Raw genomic sequence first — 7732 nt, forward strand, 5'->3', positions numbered from 1 at the left:
CAGAGATAACTGGAGGTTGCTTTGATACTGAAATCCATGCCACTGGTGTGCCAAATGCCATAATAGTTACCCATGGTGGACATGGGTTGGTAGAGCTTCAAAATGAAGACAAGTTTGGAAGTAGAATTGGCATCCACTTGTTAAAAAACAGGTCTTTGGAAATTCTATGAACATTAGAGAAACAACGATTATTATAGAAGAGGGTTCAGATATTTTGTTTATAGGATCATTATGAGTTGTACTTGACATGACAGCACTTAACAACCACCACCTTCTGAGCAGTTTAAACATTTTCCTTTATTATCATTAATTCTTGAAATGGTTCCGTGCCAGCCAGTTCTTTATTTCCTCAATCATTTTTTAACATATTTTGAATTTAATAGATTATGGATAGAATGAACATGCAAGTAAAATTCTGAATTTTATGTATAGTTTAAAATAAGGTAACATGTTTTCATGTACTTAATGAAATTAAGTATTAACCACTGACTTCTCTTTTAATGTTTCTGGTATCATTCAAGACTTTGCCCATAGTATCTTGCAGTATTGCAACATGAAGTTTGCATTTATTTTTCAGTTTCTCTAGTTTGAGAAATGCTTAGTGAGTTTTTCATTTTCTGATTCCAGCTTTTTGTACACTTTTTTATAATATTTCACTTTGTCTTCATGAACTGACATTTGAAACTTTTTTCCAACTCCATAACTTCTTCATTTCTCCCCCCCCCCTTTTTTTTGGCTTCTCAGTATTCTAGTGCAAAATTCAGAGTCTCTTTCATTTTGGTCTCTTCTTCCTCATCTGTCTTTGTAATGACCTCTTGTTTTGTTCATGGATGACATCCTGATATTGTCCCACAGATTACCTCATCTTTATTAGTGCCCAAACTTTTCCTTGAGATAGTTTTAAAATTCAGATAGGATGTGGGCTCAAAGTTATATTTTGATTCTTGAGGATTTATTTTATTTATTTTAATTTTCTTGAGCATCCATTTTAAATTGCACAAGAATAGTTGATAGTCTGTTTTACAGTCAGTACATGGCTTTATTTCCATCGCTGATTCTGATATTGACCTTCTCCAGTGAGTCTTCCCACAGATGTAATTAATCTGATTTCCGTGTACTCCATCAGGTGAGGTCCATGTGTATAGTCACTGCTTGTGTGCTTTTATAAAAGGTTTAAGAAAATGACTAAATCATTCATTGTACAAAATCTATGATTCTATTTTCAACTTCATTTCTGTCACCAAATGCCTCATCCTTCTCCCTTGTTCCAAACTTTTGCATTTTGGTCACCAGTTGCTATTAATAAACTTTGGTTGCAAAGTTGATGAATTTCAGACTGCAAAAGTTGGTAGACATCTTCTATGTCTTTCTCTTTGGCTTTAATTGTTGGTGTATATATTTGAATGATAGTGGTGTCCAAGCGGTAAGAATCTTTGCTGCAATCCCAAAGGCAGGCTGTTCTAACCCACCTGCTGGTCCACTGCAGAAGAACGGGCAAACTCCTCCCATGCATTTACTGCCTCTGAAAACTCACTGGAGGGTCAGCTATGGGTTGGTTCCAACTCAATGGTACACAACAATAGTATTAATAGGCCTTCCATATATGCATATATATTATTACTTACACAGTTAGTTGTACTTTAGGATGGATTTAGAAATGGCCTTTTCTACTATGAATGCAACTCCGTTTTCTTTCATATGATTGTTTGAGTCAAAGTTGTCAATGCCAGTCCATCACATTTTGCTGATGTCTGGTGGTATGTCAAACTTTATGTAATAAATTTGTTGTTGTTGTTGTTGTTATTGTTGCTATGTGTTGTTGAGTTGGCTATGTCTCATAGTAACCCTTAGCACTTTCTCTGTCCTGGACTAATCTCATTGTCTTTGACAGATTTAAACCTAATCCTCTAGTCACTGAGTCAATCCATGTTGCCCTGGGTCTTTCTCTCCTGTTCTGTCCCTCTACCTAACAAGAATGATGTCATTCTCCAAGGATTGGTCCCTCCTGTACACATGCTTAAACTATGTAAGATGAATCCTCAACATCCTTGCCTCCAGGGAGCAGCCTGGTTTCACCCTCTCCAGGAGAGAACAGTTTGTTCTCTTAGGAGTTTTGCAGTCCACAGTATGTTCAACCCTCTTCTCTAGCACCACAACTCAAGGATCCTTCTTCTAGCATCTTTAATTATTGTCCAGTTTAGGACCAAAGGTTAGTAGAAGTCTAGAGCAATGGTGCCAGTCTAGAGACTAAGGGATGCCTGATCAAGTCCATGGCCTTCATAATTATTTGCTATACATCAGAGAGCTTGACAATGAAAAAGGATGACAGAAGAAAAACCAATGCCTTTAGTTGTGGTTCTGGAGAATAGTATTGAACATACAATGGACTGCCAAGAGAACAAACAAGTCTGTGCTGGAGAGGGTGAAACCGACTTGCTCTTTGGAGGTAAGGATTGGAAGCTCTGTCTCATATACTTTGGAAATGTTGCCAAAAGGGACCAGACCTTGGTAAGTTTATCATGCTTGGAAAGGTGGAGAGACAGCTCAGGAGAAGAAGACCCTAAATGAGATGGATTGTCACAGTGACTGGGGCAATAGAGGCAAGTGAGTCCGAGACAATGAGATTGGCTAAAGATAAGGTAGGATTCAGAGCTATTGTGCACAGGGCTGCTATAAATCACAGGCAGCTCAATGGCACATAAGAACAAGAATAATTAGTAGAAGTAGGTCCAGCAGAGTGAGGGACGATGCATGAACTTATTGTTGTTGTTGTTATGTGCTGTTGAGTAACTTGCGACTCATAGCGACCCTATGTACAACAGCTCTAAAGCCTGCTCTAACGTGTGCCAATTGCGCTGTCTCTGACACATCCACCTCCACTACTCCAGTCACTGAGTCAATCCACCTCATAGAGAGTCTTTCTCTACTGTGCTGACCCTCCACCCTCCCAAGCACGATGTCCCTCTCCAAGGACTTCCCTCCTTGCAACACGTCCAAAGTTTGTCAGACGAAGTTTCGGAATCCTTGCCTTCTAACCTGAGAATCTCAATTTCTTGATTTTTGTCCTTGTCAAGAAATTCGAAGACAGTTACCTGACCAACTGACTGAAAGAGATTCATATTTATTCCCATTCTCAAAAAAGATAGCACATTTTATTGGACTACCTCACCTAATATCACATACAATGAAAAACGTTTCTAAAAATAATTTTTAAATGACTGGAAGCTTACAACAGTGAACTACCAGAAACTCAAACTAGATTCAGCAGAGACATTGGAATGAGATATCATTACTGATGTCAGATACATCTTGGTTAAAAGTAAAGAATCCCAGAAAAATGTGGGATTTTGTGTTATATTGATTAGGCAAAAACATTTGATTGCGTGCATCATAACAGATTATGGCTAATATTGAAAATAATGGGGATTCCAGGGCACTTAACTCTGCTTACATCAAACCTATGCATGGACTAAGAAGTTGTTGTTGTTATTAGATGCTGTTGAATCGAGTACATATCCAAGCCACCCTGTGAACAGAAAACCTGTATCCTACTCTATTCTGCATCATCCTCACACTTCCTGACACACAAGAACCCATTCACTGCAGCAGTCACCAGGTAACAGTCACCATGTCAATCCACCTGATTGAAGGTCCGCCTCTCCTTTGCCAAAACTCCACCCTTCCCACCATCATGTCCTTTTGCAAGGAATAGCCCTTCCTAGCAACATGCCCAAAGTCTGTGAGATAAAGCCTCATCAGTTTTGCCTCCAAATAGCACACTGTCTTCAACACTCTCTAAGACATATCCATTTGTTCTCCTAGCTGTCCATGGAATATTCAGTGCTCTTCTCCAACACCACAGCTCAAAGGCATCAATTCTTCTTCTGTCATACTATTCATTGTCCAGCTCTCAAATGCATAGCAAGTGAGTGGAAATACTATGCCCTGAATCAGACACACCTTAGTCTAAGAAGTAGTACTGAAAACATAACAAGGATACACTGCCTGGTTTAAAATATCTTAATGTATGTGTAAAAAGAGCAAGTTCATCTGAAGTTCAATGTGAATTTAAAGATTTAAAGATAATCTTAGGAATAGTCTTAAGATATTGGACACAGAATATCAAAGAATGAATGGATTGTGGGTTGCTATCAAGGATATTATCCATGAAGAAATAAAAAGTTATCAGAAAAAGAGAGGAGAAAGGGAAAAAAATGAAATGGATCTTGGAAGAAACTCTAAAATTTGCACTGGAGCATTGAGAAGACAAAACAGAGTGGGGGGGAGTGGTGAAGTAAAACAGCTTAACAAAATAGTTCAAAGAACAGTTCAAGAGAAAAAAATAAAAAGTATTATAATGGAATGTGTAGAGAGCTGGAATTGGAGAATAAAAAGGGAAGAACTTGCTCTGCAAATTCTTCTTCAAGCTGAGAAAAGTGAAAAACAAATTTAAATCTTGAGTCTCAGTATTGAAATATTCTATGGGCAATATATTGAATGACCCAGAAAGCATAAAAAAAAAAAGAGAGGGGTTGGGGGGGGAGGAAAAAAAAAAAAAAAAAGAGAGGGAATACACAGAATTAATGTATTTAAAAGAACTAATTGGCATTGAAAAATTTCCGAGAGTACCATGTAACGAGGTGCCAATTGTAATGAAGGAGGAAGTGGAAGCTGCATTGAAAGTGCCCACCAAATGAACACTGCAGAAATCAGTGAGATACCAATTGGCTTGTTTCCATTAACAGAAGAAGATTTGGATGTGCTCAACAGTCTACACCAATGGACTGGAAGAGGTCCTTATCTGTTCTCATTCCCAAGAAAGATGATCCAACTGAATGAGAAAACTAAAAATATCATTAATATCATATGCACATAAAAAACTGCTGAAGATCATTTCAAAAATGGATACAACAGTACATAAATAGGGAATTTCCGAAATTCAAACAAGATTTAGAAAAGGCCATGGCACCAGGGATATAATTTCTAATGCCAGATGGATCCTGGCTGAAAGTAAAGAATACCAGAAGAATGTCTATTCGTACTGTATTGATTATACAAAGGCATTTGACTGTGTGGCTCATAAGAGGTTGTGGAAGACATTGAGAAGAATGTAAGTCCTAGAGCACTTAATTGACTCATGAGAAACCCATTCCTGGACCAGGAGACTCTTGTGCAAGCAGACCATGGGAACACTGCATGGTTTAAAATTAAGGACAGAGGGTGTCAGGGTTGTATTCTTTCTTCATACCTTTTTAATCTTTGTGTTGAGCAAATTATTTGAAAAGCTGGACTCTATGTAAAAGAACGTGACATCAGGATCACAGAGAGACTCAACAATAACCTGAGTTATGTAGATGATGCAACTTTGCTTGCTGAAAGTAAGGAGTACTTGAAGCACTTGTTGCAGAAGACCAAAGAATGCAGCCTTGGTATGAATTGCATCTCAGTCACAAGAAAACAAAGACTCTGACCGCTGGAATGATCGGTACCATCATGATGGATGGAGAAGAGATTAAAACTGTCAACAATTTCATCTTACTTGGATCCCCACTTAACACCCTTGCTACCAGCAGTCAGGAACTAAGGAGGTCCAGTGCACTGGGAAAATCTGTCATTAGGGATCTTTCCAAATTATTGAAGAATGATGATATCAGTTTGAGGAATAAGGTGCATCTGATTCAGGCCATAGTGTTTCCAATCACTTGCTATCCATCTGGAAGCTGGACAATGATAGGGACGATAGAAGAAGAACTGATGTCTTTGAGATGTGGTTTCAGAGAAGAGCACTGAACATCTCATTGACTGTCAAAGGAACAAACAAATGGGCCTTGGAAAGGGTCCAAGCTGAATGCTCTTTGGAGGCAAGGATAATAATGCTTCACTTCACATACTTTGGGCATGTTGCTAAAAGGGACTATTCCTTATAGAGGGACATGATGCTTGAAAGAGTGAAGGCTCAGCGATGAAGAGGACGATCATATATCAGGTAGATTGTCATGGTGACTGCCACAATGGGCTCCTGTGTTTCAGGAAGGGTGAAGTTGGCACAGGTTAGGACATGGTTCAGATTTGTTGTTCATAAGGTTACTATGAGTCTTACTTGACCTGATGGCACCTAACAACAACAACAATAACAACAAGAAGAACAAGGGGCACTTGGAGAGGTCCCTATCTGGCCTTTGTCAACTTCACAGAGGGAAACTCTCCCCACCAATTCCAGTGAGGTCAGACATGTTTCCCATGCTCCCATACTTCTTTCTACTCATCTCAGCACCAATCTTACTGCTTTGGTGGGTCTATGTGATACCTCACATAGCACACAGAACCATACTGAGAAAAAGTTAAAAAAAGTTATAATTCAGATTAATAGCAGAATACTGTCAAGACAGCTTCTAAAATAAGCACTCGGGCATCTCAGCCTTGAGGCTTGTTGTGTTCCCAAGTTCTCTGTCCTGCCAGTTTTGACTTCCTTGCCACCCCTGCCTGAGCTGTTCAACAAAGTTCTTGGTCTTGTCAATATTGGCTTCCCCGTCTGATTGTCCAACCAAGTTCTCAATCTTGCCAATGTTGGATCTCCACCCAATTGTACAATAAAGTTCTCAGTCCTGTCAATATTGGTTCTCCACCCAGTTGTTCAACAAAGAGCACACACCATGGTTGTTGTTGTAGTTGTTGTTAGGTGCCCTCAAATCAAGTATAACTCATAGCGACCCTATGAACAACAGATCTGAATCATGTCCGATACTGTCATCATCTACACACTTTCTGATACAGTAGAGCCCGCTGTGGCAGTCACCTTGTCAATTTACCTGGTTGAGGATCTCATCACCAACCCTACAGCCTTTCAAGAAGCATGTTCCTTTCCAAGTAACACGCCCAAAGTATGTGAAGCAAAGCTTCATCATCCTGATCTCCAAAGAGCACTCCAGCTGCACTCTCTTCAAGACATATTTGTTCATTCATTCAGCAGTCCACAGAATGTTCAGTGTTCTTCTTCAACACCACAGCTCAAAGGCATCAATTCTTCTTCTGTCAGACCTATTCTTTGTCAAACTCTCAGATGCATAGCAAGTGATCCGAAAGACTATGGACTGAATCAGGCACGTCTTATTCCTCAAATTGGCATTATTACTCCTCAATACTTTGGAGAGGTCTTTAACTGCATATTGTCCCAGTGCAACGTGTCTCCTTATTTCTTAATTGCTGATACCAAGGATGTTAATTGTGGATCCAAGGTAGATGAAGCTGTTGACAGTTTCAATCTCTCCTCCATCTATTACGATGTTGCCTATTGGTCTAATGATAAGAATCTTTGTTTTATTGACATTGAGATGCAATTCATACCAAGGCTGAATTTCTTACTCCTCTGCAACAGATGTTCCAAGCCCTCCTTGCTTTCAGAAAGCAAGATTGTGTCATGTGTGTAACTCAGGTTATTGATGAGTCTCTCTCTGATTCTAATGCCACATTCCTCTTCATAGAGTTCGGCTTCTCAAACAATTTGCTCAGCATATAGATTAAGTAGGTTTGGAGAGAGAATACAACCTTGATGCACTACTCCCTTTTTAATTTTTAAATCATGCTATATCCCACGCTCTGTTTGCACAACAATCTCCTGGTCTTGATTTAGGTTTTACATGAGCACAATTCAGTGCTCTGACACTTAATTGTGCTCATGCAAAAAGGCCATGTAGGAAGTACCATATCCGACCTTAACCAACTTCACAGGCAG

Source organism: Elephantulus edwardii, unplaced genomic scaffold (genome assembly GCF_000299155.1).
Source record: "Elephantulus edwardii isolate Elephantulus edwardi_28Jun2011 unplaced genomic scaffold, EleEdw1.0 scaffold00329, whole genome shotgun sequence".
NCBI classification, from domain to species: Eukaryota; Metazoa; Chordata; class Mammalia; order Macroscelidea; family Macroscelididae; genus Elephantulus; species Elephantulus edwardii.